Below are 19,966 nucleotides of genomic sequence, written 5' to 3' on the forward strand. Positions count from 1 at the left end.
CATGTAGTGTCTATCCTTCGTAAAAGAAATTTTCAGATGTGGGAGGAAGATATCCAGATGTACAAAACTGTCTTTGTCTATATTTGTGATACATTTACTGGTATTCAGTGGCATCTCGGCTTGTTATTGTTCAGAGTCTTCGTGGATTCAGGCTTGAAATGCATATGTGCATGCAGTTCTCACATAAACAGGATATGCACATTAGGATAGGTTTAATTGAACATAGGGTTACCTGGAATATTTTGAGTGTGCTTCTGTCTCTTTTCTGTTCTAATCTTCATGCAAGCCATCATAAAAAGTCATCTTTATCTGATTATCCTTTTGAACTTTTATATTTCTTTGACTACTGATTCTCCTTTTCCCACGCTGGTTTAAATTTGGGACCCTTGTGGAAGCGTGACCTAACAAGTGGTGCACACGGGAAGTTTTATACCTTAAGTGGAATTATAGCCCTGCTCATGATTTAGTGGCATGGGGAGTCTTCTGTGTGATTCTTGGCAAGTCACTTTATCTTTGTGTCACGCTTGACCCAACTGTAACTGGTTAGGAAAAAATACCTCTTCACTTTGGCATTACCCTTATCATGCAGAAGCTGAGAATGGAGTCAGAAATGTGGTTCAGACACACATCGGAGGTAGCAGTGTGTGTATATATGTTTCTGCAGTATTTTGATGCTAAAGAGTGTTAGCCCCTAATCACAGCAGGTCCCTGTGTAAATTGTAAAGCCTTTGTGGAATGCCAGAGTCTTCCACGAAGGCTGGGGGTGATCTGTACGGAGCCATGATGGTAATTTTGGGAACTGGATTCTTACAAAGGTTGCTGGTAAGATATTGGAGAGGGCCTGGGTGTTGTATTAAATATGGAACGTGTAAGAGCCAAAGAGAAAGATGACAATGCCTGGAATTGCCTACCAATAGAGGTTCTGGAGATGAGCACTGTAATGGAATTTAAATATGCTCATGACAGTGCAAGCCAAAAATGTTTAGGGTCCTGGGATGTTTTTTGTTTAGTGCATAAAACCCCCAAGACATTTCACCTACAACTAAGGGAACAGACTTTCCAGAATGCGAGTGTGTGCACAGCTGAAGTTCGCCCATATGCATGGATCCAAAAAACCCCCCAATAACAATCCATCGATACCAGAGCCCTCATGTCCCCACTGATGTCCTGAAAATTTGATGTGGATAGGACACCAGCGTTATTGGGGGACACACACACATATAGAAACCCCTAAGCAGCCAAAATATATAAATTTCTATCTGTATTGTATTACGTTTCTCTTCTATTTGGTATGCTTCTCCATTGTTATTATGTATTGTTATTAAGTTCTCAGTTATCTGTCTCCTTCTACTCTCTTTTCCAGCTACCTATGCTTCCAAGTTTTAGCCTCCTTGTTGATTGTAACTTTGCTCCTTCTGTTAAATGATTTGATTATTTATTATTTATTGCTAAAGTTCCTCCCTGTTTTATGTAAACCGATTTGATATGGTTATTACCATGAAGGTCGGTATAGAAAATTGTTAAATAAATAATAAATAAATATACTCTCTTTGATCTCATAAGCTGCCTTTTCTTTCTGCATGTAGGCTAAAAATCCTTAATTCTTTGGTCATCTTGTTTCTTTTTTTGCACTTATTTTGCTAGTTTTTGGTGGGTTTTTTTGTTTTGTTTTGTTCTCTCCATTTAAAAAAAAAAAAAAAATTCTTTACTGCTCCCTTTCCTGAGCTTCATTTCCTTTTCTTTCCTTCAATCACTCTCCCTCCCCCTGCTTCTTCCCCTTTCAAAAACCCACTGTCCTCCCACCTCACCACAAGAATATGTGGTTCATTGGCAGGGGGCAGGGGGAAGTTGCAGCGGCAGTGACCCTGCCTGGGCTGGCCCCACCAGGCACCAATTTTTTTTAGGTTCTTGGGTGGCCTAGTGTCACCTAAAGGGATTGGTAGGAACAGGGTTGAAAGATTAGATAAGACGTGTGGTTGGGAAAGAACATATCAGTTTAAGTGGGTAGATAAACATACCAGTTCCCTTGCAATAATCAGGCCGATGCAATACAGTGCGCTCAGCCAAGCACACTGGTTAACCCGTGGTTGGATACGTGTTTTGTTCGTGCGGCCACAACCCCTTATGCTATTAAGGGTATTAGTGTGTCCAAAACGTGCGTCCAACCCCCTGCGAAGCTTATAGCGCTCATCACATGCAAACGCATGTTGATCAGGCTATTAGTTATTCTCCGACTATTCAAAAAAAAAAAAAAAAAAAGTGCACCCCACGCGCACATTTTTACCCTCAGAAATTAACGCTTGCCCAGAGCAGCCCAAATAGGTGTACAGAAAAGCAGAAAAACTGAGCGTTCGTTTTCCTAACTGGCTGACAGTCGACTTCTTCTGGGCACCCGCTGCCGAGAAGGCGCTAAGGGTGCACAATTTCCCCTAGTGCCTCCTTTTTACCGCAACAGCCGGTTTAAATATTAAATCGGGCACCCTGGAGAGGTTGATTGACATGCGTTGGGAGAGTGGGCGCTCAATCATAAGCGCCCGTTTTCCCCACATCGATATTGCATAGGCCTGAATGGTAGAGAACTAGAGATGAAGATAGCTGGGTAGAGAGGATGGGCTGATTGATCCTTACCAGCTGTCATCTACAGCGTTAGGATGATTGTATGGTTCCATGACCAACTGATTTACAGAGGGAGTTTTGAAGCCTTGCGTGGCACTCTGCCTGTCCAAAAGGTACCTTATTTAATATTTTAAGGTTTATATTATATTATATTATATTATTTATTTATGGTTTTTTTATAGCATTTAATAAAAAACTTTTCTCTACAGCTATTGGCTTTAAGCATTCTTATTGTCAGAGAACCACAACAAGGGACTCTGTGCTACAGTTTGACACCTGAATGAAATTCTCTTCAGAGTTTAATTATGAATCACTCTTTAATGATTAAGAAACTAGTAAGAATTAGATTAGAATGAGGTTGGCTTTCAACTTTTCTTTCTTTTCGGTACTTTTCAATAGGATTTAGAAAGGTACCAGCACTATAGGTTTCTGTATTTGTTATACCCCTTTTTAAACAAATGCGTGCTTGCTGATTAATGTTACTAACAAGAAGATTCTTTAGACAGCTTATTCTGCTATCTTTTATAAGAACACGAAGGAACGCTTACAAGGTACTGCAGTATAAATAGAAACAATATATTTTCCTCAATGTTGCTTTCCTTCTCATGTGTTGCTTGTTTTATTCACTGTAAGGAATTATGTACCTGCATAATTGTGCTAATATGTATAGCTCCCCGGAGTTCTGTCAGGAAATAGGAAGAAGGGTTGGCCTTTGCAGGTTGAAAAAGGAAGTAGCACTGGCTTGTACAAGTAGGATGGAGGGAAGCGGCTTTGGCTTGTTTGGGCCACATTGCAAGGCGTCAGCTTGGAGATGACAGCGGCGGAAGAGTTAGAAGCTTTAAGGGGAAGTGTGTTGTGGTGTCGAGGGTTGATTGGGTGGAAAGAGAGAAAACGGTGGGATTTGGCCTGGGGGGAGGGCCAAGAAAAAGTGGTTGTATTTGGCGTTGGGAGGAGAGAGAGAAAATGATGGGGGTCTGGCTTGGTAAGTGGGGGGTGGGGGGAATAAGTGTTAGTCTGACTTTGGAGAGTGGGTAGAGAATGAGATGAGCTTTGTTTTTCATTTATTATCCATCCACCCCATAGGCTCTGAGGAGAACAAAAATTAAATATATTATTTCTTGGATTATTGTAAGTTTAAAATCAGACAGACCAACATCATAGACTATACAAACTACAAATAATTCCAACATATACATAAACCAGATAAGCCCCTAATACCTTTGCCAGCCTGTCCCCCTCCTCCTTAATTGATAATTAGTAGTTCTATTACTGTTACTACTTATTTATTTGAATGATTTATATTTTGCTTTTCAGCACTTCAAAGCGGATTATATTCAGATATTGTATCTGAGGCACTGGAGGGTAAAGGGACTTGACCAAGGCCATAAGGAGCAGCAGTGGGATTTGAACCCTAGTTTGTAGCCTGCTGCTCTAACCTCTAAGCCACTGGTTCCCAACCTTTTCTTTTGTGGCACACCTGGCACAGGGTCACTTCATTGTGGTACATTACCCACTTCCCCATCATCACTTTCTCTTATTTTCCCTCTCTCCCTACCGCTTGGCATCATCACTTTCTCCCTTCCCTGTTCCACCAGCATAATAATCATGCCATTCCACTGGCATAATCGTCTTCTTCCCTTCCCTTCCCTATCCCCCATCACCCTGGTACCATTATCATCATGACTTCCATCTCCCACCATCTCTTCCCCCTCCCTCATATTATTATCACTTCCCTCTCCCTCACTCTCTGGCATCAACATCACCTAATGAGGATGCTGGGGAGATACCAGTTCCGGAGATGGTTTTCAGGGGTGATGAGTCAGACGACCTGAATGAAATCACTGTGAACCTGGAAGATGTAGTAGGCCAGATAGACAAACTAAAGAGTAGCAAATCACCTGGACCAGATGGTATGCATCCTAGGGTTCTGAAGGAACTAAAAAATACAATTTCTGATCTATTAGTTAAAATTTGTAACCTATCATTAAAATCATCCATTGTACCTGAAGACTGGAGGGTGGCCAATGTAACCCAATATTTAAAAAAGGCTCCAGGAGCATTCCGGGTAACTATAGACCAGTGAGCCTGACTTCAGTGCCGGGAAAAATAGTGGAAACTATTCTCAAGATCAAAATCGTAGAGCATATAGAAAGACATGATTTAATGGGACACAGTCAACATGGATTTACCCAAGGGAAGTCTTGCCTAACAAATCTGCTTCATTTTTTTGAAGGGGTTAATAAACATGTGGATAAAGGTGAACCGGTAGATGTAGTGTATTTGGATTTTCAGAAGGCGTTTGACAAAGTCCCTCATGAGAGGCTTCTTCGAAAACTAAAAAGTCATGGGATAGGAGGCGATGTCCTTTCGTGGATTACAAACTGGTTGAAAGACTGGAAACAGAGAGTAGGATTAAATGGTCAATTTTCTCAGTGGAAAAGGGTAAGCAGTGGAGTGCCTCAGTGATCTGTACTTGGACCAGTGCTTTTCAATATATATATAAATGATCTGGAAAGGAATACGACGAGTGAGGTTATCAAATTTGCAGATGATACAAAATTATTCAGAGTAGTTAAATCACAAACAGACTGTGATACATTACAGGAGGACCTTACAAGACTGGAAGATTGAGCATCCAAATGGCAGATGAAATTTAATGTGGACAAGTGCAAGGTGTTGCATATAGGGAAAAATAACCCTTGCTGTAGTTACACGTTAGGTTCTATATTAGGAGCTACCACCCAGGAAAAAGATCTAGGCATCATAGTGGATAATACTTTAAAATCGTCGGCTCAGTGTGCTGCAGCAGTCAAAAAAGCAAATAGAATGTTAAGAATTATTAGGAAGGGAATGCTTAATAGAATGGAAAATGTCATAATGCCTCTGTATCGCTCCATGGTGAGACCGCACCTTGAATACTGTGTACAATTCTGGTCGCCGCATCTCAAAAAAGATATAGTTGCGATGGAGAAGGTACAGAGAAGGGCAACCAAAATGATAAAGGGGATAGAACAGCTCCCCTATGAGGAAAGGCTGAAGAGGGTTAGGGCTGTTCAGCTTGGAGAAGAGACGGCTGAGGGGGGGATATGATAGAGGTCTTTAGGATCATAAGAGGTCTTGAACGAGTAGATGTGACTCGGTTATTTACACGTTCGAATAATAGGAGGACTAGGGGGCATTCCATGAAGTTAGCAAGTAGTACATTTAAGACTAATCGGAGAAATTTCTTTTTCACTCAATGCGCAATAAAGCTCTGGAATTTGTTGCCAGAGGATGTGGTTAGTGCAGTTAGTGTAGCTGGGTTCAAAAAAGGTTTGGATAAGTTCTTGGAGGAGAAGTCCATTAATGGCTATTAATCAATTTTACTTAGGGAATAGGCACTGCTATTAATTGCATCAGTAGCATGGGTGGTTCTTAGTGTTTGGGTAATTGCCAGGTTCTTGTGGCCTGGTTTTCGCCTTTGTTGGAAACAGGATGCTGGGCTTGATGGACCCTTGGTCTGACCCAGCATGGCAATTTCTTATGTTCTTATGTTCTCTCTCCACCTCATCACCCTGGCATCATCATCACCACCTTCCCTTTCCTTCTACCTCTCTTCCCCATTTCTTGGCATCATCACCTTCCTTCTCCCACCACCATCATCATCTCCTTCCCTCTCCTTCCACCACTTTCCTGCACCCCCTGGGATTATCACCTTCTCTCTCCACCTCCTCACTCCTGACTTCATCACTACCTCCCCTTTTCTTCTACCCCTCTCTCTCACCCCCTGATGTCATAATCATCTTTCCTTTCTCCCAAAACCAGGAATCACTACCTCTTCCCCACCCCCTCACATCATCATCATCCCTCTCCCTCTTTCCCTCACCCCCTGGCATCTCCTTCCCTCTGCCTTCACCCCTCTCCCTCACCCCTTGGCATTATAAATTTCTCTTTCTCTCCATCTACTGGCATTATCGCTTTCTCCTAGGACAAGCAGGATGGTAGTCCTTATCCATGGGTGACATCATCGGATGGTGCCTGGCACCCCTCATGTCCACATGGGGGTCCCTCTTCAGTCTCTTCTTTTCCACGGAGCTATCTCGCGGTTGTGGAGCTCATGTTCTTTTTGTCTGTGGAAAATGTTCTACAGTAATTGTTTTCGACTCTCCTGTGCCGGGACCCTCTCTATTCCTCCTAGCCTTAGCTAACTGAGCAGCATGGTAAGTTTTCTCATACTATGCATTTGATCCCTGATAATGGAGCCCATGAGGCCCACCGGCCATCGACCACTTGTCAGCCTTTTTTTGTGAGTTCATGGTGTCCTTGGGTTTTTGTCAGTGCCCTTGGACTATATTCATCATGGACCCACATGAGGTGTGTGTCCTCTGTCTGAGGACATCACACGACGTCAGAAGGTGTCGATTCTGCAATCAGATGACCCCCAAGGGCTGGCACGCCCACCTAAGAACATGCCATGCTGGGTCAGACCAAGGGTCCATTAAGCCCAGCATCCTGTTTCCAACAGTGGCCAATCCAGGCCATAAGCACCTGGCTAGTACCCAAAAGCTAAGTCTATTCCATGCTACTGTTGCTAGTAATAGCAGTGGCTATTTTCTAAGTCAATTAATAGCAGGTAATGGACTTCTCCTCCAAGAACTTATCCAATCCTTTTTTAAACACAGCTACACTAACTGCACTAACCACATCCTCTGGCAACAAATTCCAGAGTTTAATTGTGCGTTGAGTGAAAAAGAACTTTCTCCGATTAGTTTTAAATGTGCCACATGCTAACTTCATGGAGTACCCCCTAGTCTTTCTATTATCCGAAAGAGTAAATAACTGATTCACATTAACCCGTTCTAGACCTCTCATGATTTTAAACACCTCTGTCATATCCCCCTCAGCTGTCTCTTCTCCAACTCAAAAGTCCTAACCTCTTCATCTTATCTAGGAAAGACTAGAGAACCTCTTTGGGTCCAAGAAATCTGAGCCCTCGATGTCAGCGTCAGGGCAGTTGACACTGAAGGGCTGTGGAGAACTGATGGACACCGGGGCATTGGTATCCACCCCTCCACTGGGACCTTCAGTGGAGCATGGAGCTGGGGATTGTCCTCCCTTGATCTCTTTCGCTCGAGGATGTCTGGATCATCTCCATCACCTTCGGTGCCGAGGAAAGACTGGGCCAAGCACCATGGGAGGTCTAAGAAACATCGCCACCGGTCACTGTCTTCTCACGGTACCGTGCTCGGGTTGGCGCCAGCTTTGGCTGTGATGCCCATGAAATGACCCTGCGGAGAGGAGCTACTTCTTTCCATCGAACCCAGGACTCCAAAGCGTTCCCCACCAATTCCAGTGTCTGGTACTGATCTTCCTCGGGGCTCTGAGGAAGATCTGGTTACCCTTCTCCCTCAGTCCATCCTGTCGTCGGTGGTCTTTGAGGAGGAGTTGGAGCACAGGGTGCAACTGGCGGTTGGTCGAGCCCTGCAGGGTATCTAGCCGCCAGTCCCACCGTTGCCCCTAACCGTGCTGGAGCCCACACCTTCCATTTTGGCACTGCTGCTGGAGCGCCTTGATGTACTTCTAGGCATTCTCCCCACGCAGCCGTTCCTGGTGGCCCGGTAGCTGTCGATGTCCCACCGGCCACCATTACCTCCTCCTTCCAGTGCGATCTCCATTGTGAGTTCCTCTGAGGAGGAAGGGCCTTCGAAGCCTAATGCACTGTTGAAGCCTCCTGTTCCGCGGTCAGCGTTGCCTGGACTATTCCTGGGGCCCTTGGTTCCCAAGCCACCGGATCAGACGTCCTTGGGTGATATCAGTGATGACACCCCTTATCACCTGTGGGGGGATGATTCTTCCGAGTCTTCCTCGGCTGACTCAGGTGGCCTCCTCTCAGAACCATCTCCTCCAGAGGAGCGTCGCTGGTCCCTGTCTGAGGACTTAAACTTTGCGGGTTTTGCGGGCCATAGTAGAAACTATTCTGTTCCAGCTTTCGACAGAAGAGGATGCCAGACCCAAAATGCTGGAGGTTCTCCAGTTTGTGGTCGCCTCAAAAGAGGTGGTAGCTGTTCCCATTCATGACATATTCAAGGAGCTGCTCCTTAGAATTTGGGAGCACCCCATATCCGTGCCTTTGGTAAATAGGAAGGCTGATGGTGTGTGTATGGTTCAGCGGGCCTTAGGGTTCAAGAGGTGTCAGCTCCCACACCAATCAATCATGGTAGAGTTTGCCCTAAAGAAGGCCAAGTGTTCCCGCACCCACGCCTCCGTTCCCCTGGGCTGAGAGCATAGGGCTTTGGACGCACTGGGCAGGAAGGTGTTTCAGGGCACCAAGCTAGTTGCCCGTATCGCTTCCTACCAGCTGTACATGATGCAGTATTCCCAGAACCTCTGGAAACAAGTCCAGGAACTGTCCGAGCACCTGCCCCCAAAGCAGCACAACGCCTTTGCACTGGTTGTCCAACAAGGCCTGAAATGTGGCAAACATGAGGTGTGTTCCACCTATGATGTATTTGTTTGAAACGACATCTAGGGTATTGGCAGTGGGCATAGGCACCCACAGGATAGCCTGGCTCCGAGCCTCTGATCTCTGGCAGGAGGTTCAAGAGAAGCTCGCAGACCTGTAGTGTACTGGGGGCAACCTATTTGGTGATAAGGTGAGGGGTGCTGTGACTCAGCTGAAGGACTACCATGAGACTCTCCAACATCTATCTGCCAGTACCTCGGATGCACCATCCTCGGCCAGGAAGTTCTCATGTCAGGGCCCAAGGAAGCCCTACTACTGCCAGAAGAAATACTACCCACCCGCTTCTCATGGACATTCCCAGTGGGTAAGCTCTAGGGCCCACCCCAGAACTCAGCTGGCACCCCAGTTTAGCCCCACTATGGAGTTTTGACTGTTTGTGAGGGAGTGTAAGCCAACCGTCCATCCCCTCGACATGCAGCTCTCTGGTCGGAGGCCAACTGTGGTTCTTCCAGGACTGTTGGCCCAATGTGACCTCAGACCAGTGGGTTCTGTCAGTTGTTTTTCGAGGGTACAGACTGAACTTCCTGGATGTCCCTCCGGACTTTCCCCCTTGCCCCTCCTGGGGTCAGTCTTTGAATCAGTAAATACTTCTGGTGGAGCTTGCCATTCTCTTGGCTGTCAGGGCTGTTGATCCCGTTCCGCTGAATCAGCAAGGGTGAGGGTTCTACTCCAAATATTTGTTGATTCCAAAGAGAACAGGGGGACTCCGTCTCATTCTAGACTTGAGAAACCACACCTTGAATACTGTGTACAATTCTGGTCGCCGCATCTCAAAAAAGATATAGTTGCGAAGGAGAAGGTACAGAGAAGGGCAACCAAAATGATAAAGGGGATGGAACAGCTTCCCTATGAGGAAAGGCTGAAGAGGTTAGGGCTGTTCAGCTTGGAGAAGAGACAGCTGAGGGGGGATATGATAGAGGTCTTTAAGATCATGAGAGGTCTTGAACGAGTAGATGTGACTCGGTTATTTTCATTTTCGAATAATAGAAGGACTAGGGGGCATTCCATGAAGTTAGCAAGTAGCACATTTAAGACTAATCAGAGAAAATTCTGGAATTTGTTGCCAGAGGATGTGGTTAGTGCAGTTAGTGTAGCTGGGTTCAAAAAAGGTTTGGATAAGTTCTTGGAGGAGAAGTTCATTAATGGCTATTAATCAATTTTACTTAGGGAATAGCCACTGCTATTAATTGCATCAGTAGCATCGGATCTTCTTAGTGTTTGGGTAATTGCCAGGTTCTTGTGGCCTGGTTTTGGCCTTTGTTGGCAACAGGATGCTGGGCTTGATGGACCCTTGGTCTGACCCAGCATGGCAATTTCTTATGTTCTTAACAGGTTCCTAAAAAGAGAAAAGTTCAAGATGGTCTCTCTGGGCACCCTGATTCGCCTCCTTCAGGGAGGAGATTGGCTTTGCTCACTCGACCTCACCAACACCTATGCCCACATTGAGATCTTCCACAGTCACAGGAAGTACTAACGGTTTGTGGTCGGCGAGTGACACTTAATAACATAAGAACATAAGAAATTACCATGCTGGGTCAGATCATGGGTCCATCAAGCCCAGCATTCTGTTTGCAACAGTGGCCAATCCAGGTTACAAGTACCAAAAACTAAGTATATCCCACAAGAGAGTTTTGCTAGAGTTTTGAGAATATTTTGGTTTTGTCCTTTTTCTTGAGTTGGGGAGGAAGTTTGAGATCACCCTTCCTTGCCTATTATGTCATCTGCACTGTCTACTGCTCTTGAATTTCAAAGATTTCTTCCCCTCATCCTTCCATTTCCACTATCCCTGACATCAACTCATCCTTGTCCCTATCCTCTACCCATCTTCTTCATATTCTCCTGCTCCTCCTTTCAGCCAGGGATATCCATTCCAATCCTGGTCCTTCAATTCAATTTTGACCCCATTGTCCCATATGAAGCCATAACCCCTCCAATCTGATCACTATTTCCCTTCTCCCTCCCTCTTGTCTTCATTTCTTGTGCTCCCTTTGGAATGCGAGCTCTGTCTCCAAGATGCTTGCCTTTATTCATGAACTATTTTATCTCTCGTTCTCTTCATCTCCTTGCCTTAACTGAAACCTGGCTTTCCCCTGAGGACACTGCTTCAGTTGCTGCTCTCTGTCATGTTGGTTATCTTTTCTACCACACACATTGCCCAGTAGGCCATTGTGATGGGGTTGGACTCCTGCTCACCCCCTCCTACTTATTAACTCATCCTATTTATTAACTCCTTCTCTCACCTTCCTTTGAAGCCCATTCCATCCACCTATACACTCCACTACCTCTCTGGGTAGCAATCATCTATCGACCCCCCCCTCCCCCGATAAATCTCCTTCCTCTTTCTCACTGACTTCAATTCCTGGCTTTCATTCTTCATTGACCCATCTTCCCCGTCCCTTATCCTTAGTGACTTCAACCTCTATTTTGATGACCCCACTAACTCTTATGCCTCATAACTCATTTTTTAAAACTTCTTCATTTGATCTCCAACTCTGCTCTACCACTCCTGTTCTCCTGTATGGCTGCTGCCTTGACCTAGTCTTTTCTTTCAACTGCTGATGTGACATCTGAGAGACCCCCAGTGGAGTCTTCACCTGGAACCTCAGGTACTGTTGGGCAGGAGAACCCACTAAGGATACCCCCACTCACCTGGGACAGTTATCTATCAAACGCTGGAGGTTAAGCAAATATCAGGATCCAATGCTGATGGACACTTTCACCGAAAGAGAAAAACAACTTATGGAAATAGACTAGTCTGGACTGGATGTAACTGGGAACAGCTTTGATTATGCAAATTGATTATTTTGAACTTGTTCCATCCATTTGCATCTGCTGTTAAGTAACATGAAAAACACACATGGAAGAGGTTCCACCAATACATAGAAACATAGAAATGACGGCAGATGGGGGAGGAAGTGACGTCATCGTAGAGATGGCAGCTTGAAACGAGGGCTCCTCCTGATGCCGGGTGCCTTTCTTCAACCTCCGCATAATTAGCTCCCCGAATATCGAGATTTGCAGCGAAATCGATATTGGATGTGAGGCAGATGTCACTGCCCAAGAAACCCGTGGATTTTAAGCAGTTTTCCTTTCGTAAGCAGCACAAACTCCACGAGCTCGCTTCTCCCAAGATGGCGGCCGCGAGCGCAGCCACCGCTGCGGGGCTCGAATCGGAAGAGGAACGCATGCTGCTTGGACAGGAGGAGGAGGCGATTCCGACTCGAGCAGAATTTCGCTCATGGTTCTGTGATCTGCGGAGCGATATGAAAAATGATAAAAGGGACATAATGTCTGCTATACAGAATATAAAGGAAGAAATGGGGGACATAGGGAGAAGAATAGACGACGTGGAACATCAGGTAGAATCACATGAGGAGGATTTAAAATCCCTGGGCTCAGCTATGAAGGGGCTGCAACATAATTATGATGATCTGAACCTTAAAATAGAAGACCTAGAAAATAGGTCAAGGCGAAATAATTTACGCTTCCGTGGGGTTCCGGAATCTAAGGATAAAGAGGACTGTACTGACGACATTCAACAAATATGTGCCTCACTGTTAACTGCGAATATGCCGGCTGAAACAGGGCAGGAACCGGTGAGACTCGAGCGGGCGCATAGAGCGCTGGGTCCACGCTTGCAATCTCAAGGGAGAGACATTGTCGTGTGTTTTCATAATTTCCTGGACAAAGAGAAGATTTTCAATCTGGCGCGGAAACACAAGGACCTACAATGGAATGGTGCACAAGTTAACATCTGTGCTGATCTGGCTGCCAGCACGCTCCGTAAAAGACAGGAATTGCGACCTATTACTGCCCTTTTGCGGCGGGACGAGATCCGATACAGATGGCTGTATCCATTTGGCCTCCAATTCACCAAGACGGGGATTACACATCGCATTCGAAATATGGCGGAAGCGGCCAAAACCCTGGCGGACGCGGGATATCCGGATCACGATATCAAAAACTCGACACCAAAGCCGGAGATGCGGAAACCGGACAGGCCGCGATGGCAGCGAGTAACCCAAGGCGACCGTAGGCTTACTAGAAATTCACCGAGTCCAGTCGGGACCATGGACAATACATGACTGAGCGGCTGCATGCCTTTTGATTCTAATCCTTTTCTCTCTGACACACAGACTTGAGCTGGTGTGGTGAGAATGCTAAGTTTCACTACTGTGAGAAGTTCTCTTTGATTCGGGGTTCTGTTCTAATGTTGTTTTCTAGGTTCAGACTTCATGGGCTGTTCTGAGTATTTACATATGTTATGAGCGGGGGAGGGGGGGGTGCTTGGCATGGGACACGAGGTGCGCCCAAGTTGATTTCCTCCCATGCATAATATCCGATTACCCTACAGGGCTATCGGTCTGGAGGGGTGGGGGGTGGGTGGGGAGGGGGAAGGGACGAGAAGTGGGGAGTGGGATCTCCCAACTATGGACCTCATATTTTTGGTATATTTTTTCTTGTGGGAAAGGTACAGACTACATGTATTCTGGGGTGTATCCCAACATGGACTACGAGTACACAGGGTGGCCATTAGACAATGCCCTCTCATGTTGGGGGTTGGTGGATGTCAGCGGCTGTTGATAAGGCCTCCGGAGTTGACTGATTTATTATGGCTGATATTAAGATAGTATCCTTGAATGTCAAGGGACTAAACTCGCCTCAAAAGAGGAAAGCTTTGCTTCAGGAGCTGGATAGACAGAATGCTACTATTGCCCTCATTCAGGAATCTCATCTGAAGAGCAGCCATTTTAAATATATGAGATCTGCCCAGTACCCTATACAGTATTGGGCCGGGGTAACTAAGGACTCCAAATATGCAGGGGTAGGGATCCTGTTTCGGAGGGACTTAGTTTTTACTGAGGTTCACTGTGAGCGAGCTTCAGATGGCAGATACATTGCTGTTGTTATTGATGTGGGTGGGTATAAATATAGCGTGGCTTCCGTGTATGCCCCTAACCAAGAACAAGCCTTATTTTTTAAGGATCTTAATGCACTCTTGAAAAGCGTGGTGGTGGGACCACTCATAATGGGAGGGGATTTCAACATCACCCTTAATCCTTCGTTGGATAATTCTAAGGGAATGGCGGGGGCTTCCAAACAGGGCCGGATAGCTTTGAAACAGTTAATGGGGGATTTCAATGTAGTAGATGTATGGCGAACCAGATACCCCAAATCTAGGAATTTTAGCTATTATTCGCGGCCCCATAACACCTATTCGCGTATTGACATGATTTTGGTGGATAAAGGAATTCTAAATAATGTTCTTACTACAGATATAGAGCCCATTACATGGTCTGATCATGGCCCCATTTGGGTTAAAATGGATCTTCAATTTTTTGACCGGGGGCAATTATACTGGAAACTTAATGACTCACTCCTTGACGACAAAGATTTTGTACAAAAACTGGAGTCCGTCATTACCAATTATTTGCTTGACAACGACATTGGGGAAACACCCCAAAGTATGGTATGGGCGGGTCTTAAGGCAGTGGTTAGAGATCATTTGATTTCGAGAGCTGCCTTCCTTAAAAAGAGTCGCAGACGTGAGAGGGATAATGTGATGGCTCAGGTCAAAAGGGCTGAGCTGTTGCATAAGCAACATCCTACGCGGGAACACTGGAGAGCTTTGGTGGCAGGGAGGGAGAAGCTGGCTAACTTAGATGCACACACCTTAGCTTTTCAATTAGAGCTTCTCAAGCAAAAATTTTTTGAAGGAGGAGATAAGGCTGGGAAGCTTTTAGCGCAGAAGTTGAGAAAGCGTCAATCCCAAAACAATATCACTAAAATTAAGGATGCCCAAGGGAACCTTTTAACGACCAGTCAAGATATAAGACAGAGATTTATTGATTTTTATACCACATTATATAGCAGGGAAGGATCTATTGAGGATGATACTATCGATCAATTTCTTCAGAGTTTAGTTATACCTGGATTATCCACGGATAATAGTGACAATTTGGATAAGGAAATCTCTACATTTGAGGTGACGCAGGCTATCCAACAGCTGAAATTAGGGAAATCACCGGGTCTGGATGGATATACAGCCAAATTTTATAAAACCTTTCGTACTCGCTTGGTAGGCCCGCTTACTAAAATGTTTAATGCTTTGAGAAATGGAGATGTGATTCCTGCGGATACCAACACTGCGGGTATCACTATATTGGCGAAGCCGGGAAGGGATCCCTCGGTGTGCGGTTCATACCGCCCCATTTCTCTGATTAATTTAGATCTGAAACTCTTAGCAAAAATCCTAGCGGATAGATTAAAGGGGGTGGTAGGGGAGCTGGTACATCCAGTTCAGTCCGGTTTTATACCGGGGCGTATGGCTTCCGATAACGTCAGGAAGGCTGTGGACTTTATGTGGTGGGCTAGACGGCAGAATGTTCCAGTGCTACTGCTGACTATAGACGCGGAAAAGGCGTTTGATCTAGTACATTGGTCCTATTTATTTAAAATTCTGGAACGAATGCAGGTCGGGCCACTATATCGCCAATGGATTGCGAAGCTGTACGATTCCCCTAGGGCTCGTTTAAAAGTAAATGGGGGCTATACTGATCCGTTCCCAGTACAACGGGGGACGCGTCAGGGTTGTCCGCTATCCCCCTTACTTTTTGCCTTGTTTTTAGAGCCGTTGGCTATTGCAATTAGGAATAATCCTAATATACATGGCATGCACATTGCGGGGGTTTCCTCAAAAATGGCATTGTTTGCCGATGACATTCTGTTCACTATAACTGACCCCACGACCTCGTTGCCTGAAATCACTACTGAAATATCACGATTTAGCCCAGTTTCCGGGTTCCGCATTAATTGGGATAAATCCGAGGTTCTCAATCTCACTGTACCATCTGAACAGGCCGGCCAACTACGAACAGCCTATGCATTCAAATGGCCCAATACTAAGATTAAATATCTGGGAATCTATTTGGGTACATTGGAGGAGCTCTTTATTCTAAATTACACCACCCTGTTAAGTAACATTTACAAGGACATGGAAGAATGGGACAGATATCACATTTCCTGGCTAGGACGAATAGCAGTGGTGAAAATGAACGTTTTACCCCGTATATTATATCTTTTTCAAACTTTGCCACTCCTGGTTCCACAAAGGCAAATCGCGAAGTGGCAGGTCCGTTTGCAGAAATATATATGGCAGGGGCGACATCCTAGGGTATCTAGGGCCACATTGTATAGATCCAAGGGGCAGGGGGGTTTGGGGGTTCCCAATTTATCATGGTATTATGCCTCGGCTCAGCTTCGAGGTATTTTGGAATGGCATAAGACTCCTATAATTAAGACTTGGGTGAAATTGGAACAAGCAATGGTGGGGACTATGCCATTAGCGGCCCTACCTTGGCAACCTGCTAGTACATGGCTTCCTTTCAATTTGCAATCCCTTCCTCTGCAGACCACTTTGGTTGTCTGGGATAAGTGGAGGAAGCTTCTGATAGGTGGCAAGCGCTACTCCCTATTATCGCATCTTTTTTCTAACCTTACCTTTCGACCGGGATTAGGGTCACGGGCCTTTACCCTGTAGAAAGATAGGAACATCTTAAATATCCTCCATATTTGGGGATCACAGAAGGTGTTATCTTTCCCGGACTTATGCAGTAGATATGATCTTCCCCACAGTGAATACTTCCATTACTTGCAAATTAGACATTTTTTGGCTACCTCAGAGATTCAGGTTGACCTGCGGGCTGGGTCTACCTATTTTGAGGGACTTTGTAGGGGAGCCAACAAAGTACAAAGAGCGGTCTCTAGGCTGTATGGGGTTTTCAATTCCGATATGACCCATAAACCCCATTTTGTACAATCCTGGGAAACTGATCTGGGAACGACAGGAGACTTGGATGATTGGAAAGCCATTTATTCATGCATGGGGAGAGGGTTGATAGCTTCACACTTAACGGAAAATTGTTACAAGTTGCTGTATAGGTGGCATAGAAGTCCATCACACTTGCATAAACTATATCCATCTAGGTCTGCCAATTGCTGGAAGGGATGTCAGCAGGTCGGTACCTATCTACATATGTGGTGGACCTGTCCCTTGCTCCAACATTTGTGGACAGGGGTTCAGGGCTGGATAAAGGAAATGTGCCCAGATTATCCAACTCTAACTGTTGGTCGAAGTCTCCTTTATGTTACGGATGACTTGCGACCCATCTCTCCAAGAGGTCTGGATTACTATATTCTAGTGGCAGCTAGATGTGTGGTTGCTAGATATTGGGGGACCATACAAGTTCCTGCATTAAAAGAGGTGCAGGACAAAGTTTCCATGATATACAAGCTTAGTAAAATTACTGCCTGTAAAAATAAATCCCTAATCTCCTTTCAAAAACGTTGGCAACCATATATATTGTGGCAAGATAAGACACATCCTTAACGAACAGATGTTTGATACACAACCTTTTATATCTAGATTTGTGGTACCGTAGTCTTAAGGTCTATATTGGGAGGGGTGGGGGAGGGGGTGGAGGGGGGTTGGGGATAAGAAGAAAATGGAGGGAAAATGGAAATCAGAATATACTGTATACGTAGTGTTCACGGCCTGATATGCTTGTAACCATTATGATATCATTTGTACGATGCTACACCTTCTGTGTACAGCTGAAGCAGCTGAAAGTTGTACTGTTATTGTTTATGCAATTCACTCCTAATAAAAATTTTTCAATACAAAAAAAAGAAATGACGGCAGAAAAGGACCAATCGGACCATCCAGTCTGCCTAGCAAGCTCCCACACTTATTTTCCCATACGTATCTGTTTCACCAACCACAAATTTCAGGTCCCTTGTTGGTATTTGTTTGATTCAAGTTTCCTGCCATCCCCTGCCATTGATGCAGATAGTAATGTTGGAGTTACATCAAAGGTGAGCATAAGGTTTAATGGTTAAGGGTAGTAACCGCCGCATCAAGCAAGTTACCCCGATGCTTGTTTACCCAGACTGCACAGATCATTGCCTTGTTGCATTTTGTCTGAATGTAAATCCTGTTTTCCACATTTCCCCCTTTTCCCCTGCCGTTGAAGCAAAGAGCAACGCTATATATGCATTCAAAGTGATGTATCAGGCTTAATTGGTTTAGGGTAGTAACCACCGTAATAAGCAAGCTACCCCCATGCTTATTTTTTTATCCAGATTGTGACGTTCAGTCCTTGTTGGTTGTTGTCTGAATGCAAATCCTCTTTTCCACATTTCCCCTTGCCGTAGAAGCAGAGAGCAATGTTGGAGTTGCATTAACCTTGCGAAGGATTACTGAGTAAGGGTAATAATCGCCCTGTAGTAGCCTCCACTCCAGTAGCCTCCACTTTCAGTACCAGGTGTTGCTGTTCGGCGTTGCCTCTGCCCCCGAGTCTTCATCAAGTATCTGGCAATAGTGGGGGTGTACCTTGGCCGGTTGGGTATACAGGTGTTCCCCTATCTGGACGATTGGCTTGTCAAGAGCCCATCTCATGAGGGAATGGCGCGATCTCTGCACTTAACCATTGGGGTGTTAGAATTTCTGGGATTTATTGTCAACTACCCCAAGTCTAATCTAGACTCGTCTTCGCCAGTTGAACTTATTGGCGCTCTCTTAGATTCCACTCAGGCCCGAGCCCATCTTCCACGAGATTGAGCGAGTACATTGGCCTCCATTACGGGAATAGTCCGACAGCCTGCAGGTTTCGGCTCACCGCATGCTGCGCCTCTTGGGGAATATGGCTGTGACTGTCCATGTTACCCCCTTTACTCGATTGTATATGCGCAGAGCTGAATGGGTCCTGCAGTCACGGTGGTGGCAAGCCACCTGGGACCTCCATGTCTGCATCTCTCCACCTCTCTGGGACTCCTTGTCTTGGTGGGAGAATCTGTCCAATTTGGTGCAGGGGATGCCTTTTCAACCTCCCGCTGCCCGGATTGTACTCACCATGGATGCATCCAACCTGGGCTGCGGCACCAAATTGGAGAGACTCCACACTTAGGGCATGTGGGTCACTCAGGAAACACACTGTCAGATCAACTTCCTGGCGCTTTCTGGGCATTCCATGGTCACCTGCTTAACAAAGCAATCCTAATCCAGACCGCAACCAAGTGGCGATGTGGTACATCAATAAGCAGGGAGACACCAGATCATTCCTCCTGTGCCAGATCTGGGCTTGGGCTTGGGCTCTATCCCAGGGTATGGTCTCCGAGCCATGTTCCTAGCCAGAATGGAGAATGTGGTAGCGGACAGGCTAGTCTGGCCTTCCAACTCCAAAAATAGTCCCTGAAACAAGAGGTGGCGAACAGAATCTTCCGCCTGTGGAGGACCCCAGACATGGATCTGTTCACCTCCCTCTGCAACTGGAAGGTGGATCACTTCTGCTTCCTATACAGCGGGGATGGAAAACCATGCTCAGACGCCTTTGCCCATCATTGGGGCAAGGGCCTCCTATATGAATATCTTCCACTTCCTTTGGTGGTGAAGACTTCTTGAAGCTTTGACAGGACAGGGTGACTATGATCCTCATAGCCCCTCGCTGGCTGAGACAGATCTTGTTCCCACTCCTGTGGGACCTCTCCCTCCGGGAACCGATCAGTCTGGGAATGTCCCCAGATCCCATCACACAGGATGGGGTCAGGCTATGCCATCCCAAGCAAAGCAGCTCCAGGCTTTGTCCCTGATGGCCTGGATGTTGAGCGGCTGAATCTACAGCCCCTTGACCTCTCAGAGGATGTATCTCAAGTCCTGGTGGCTTCCAGAAAGCCTTCCACTGGGAAGTCTTATGACTTGAAGTGGAAGAAGTTTTCCATGTGTTGTTAATACCACGGCTTAGATCCCTTCTCCTCCACCACACCGAAGCTACTTGATTACCTTCTGTACCT

General features: G+C 45.7%; 1 protein-coding gene across 1 annotated transcript in view; it reads left to right on the plus strand.

The window, feature by feature from the left end:
* The window catches only part of HECTD1 (HECT domain E3 ubiquitin protein ligase 1), a 345,856-nt gene that overhangs the window by 8,986 nt on the left and 316,904 nt on the right, over positions 1-19,966 (plus strand).

The sequence above is a fragment of the Rhinatrema bivittatum genome, chromosome 4, assembly GCF_901001135.1.
Source record: "Rhinatrema bivittatum chromosome 4, aRhiBiv1.1, whole genome shotgun sequence".
In the NCBI taxonomy this organism is placed as follows: Eukaryota; Metazoa; Chordata; class Amphibia; order Gymnophiona; family Rhinatrematidae; genus Rhinatrema; species Rhinatrema bivittatum.